Here is a 570-nt window from a genome sequence, read left to right on the forward strand (position 1 = left end):
AGAAGGTGCTATTTAAGAGACTGAGCTGAATACAGCTCCTCAGCCTGAGGAAGTCCTCAGGATGAGAGACGAAACGTTTCTATATATATTTTTTTTTTCTTTCTTGTTTTTTGAATGTCCAGAGGACCAGATTGAACTTTTTTGGATTTTTCTACCTGGATTATTGAGCATGTATCAGGATACAGTGTTTAATAGTTAAAATAGTTCAGATTAATCCCTCTTCACCTGTTCATAGGTGGATTCATTGTTCATCAACTAAACTTACTGACGTACCTTCAGTAATTAGATTTTTAAATGACAAACATATTCATGAGTACACACACACACCATAGGCCCTCACTCACAGTCCTGAAATAGCTGTAGCGTGATTAGAGAACAATGAGGCGTCCTGTCAGAGGCTATAGCTTCCTGTCCAACACAGTCCTCACATTCCTCCACTGTGTTCATCTGGGCTTCAGGGCTTCTATTCTGGTTCTGGTCTTCTGCAGGTGAAGTGGTCATGTGACCAACATATAACAACGAAAACCTGCAGTACAGACTGTGTCTGAACTGAATCTCTCTTTCTCTCAT

This window comes from Nematolebias whitei, chromosome 24 (assembly GCF_014905685.2).
Source record: "Nematolebias whitei isolate Nwh7 chromosome 24, NemWhi1, whole genome shotgun sequence".
NCBI classification, from domain to species: domain Eukaryota; kingdom Metazoa; phylum Chordata; class Actinopteri; order Cyprinodontiformes; family Rivulidae; genus Nematolebias; species Nematolebias whitei.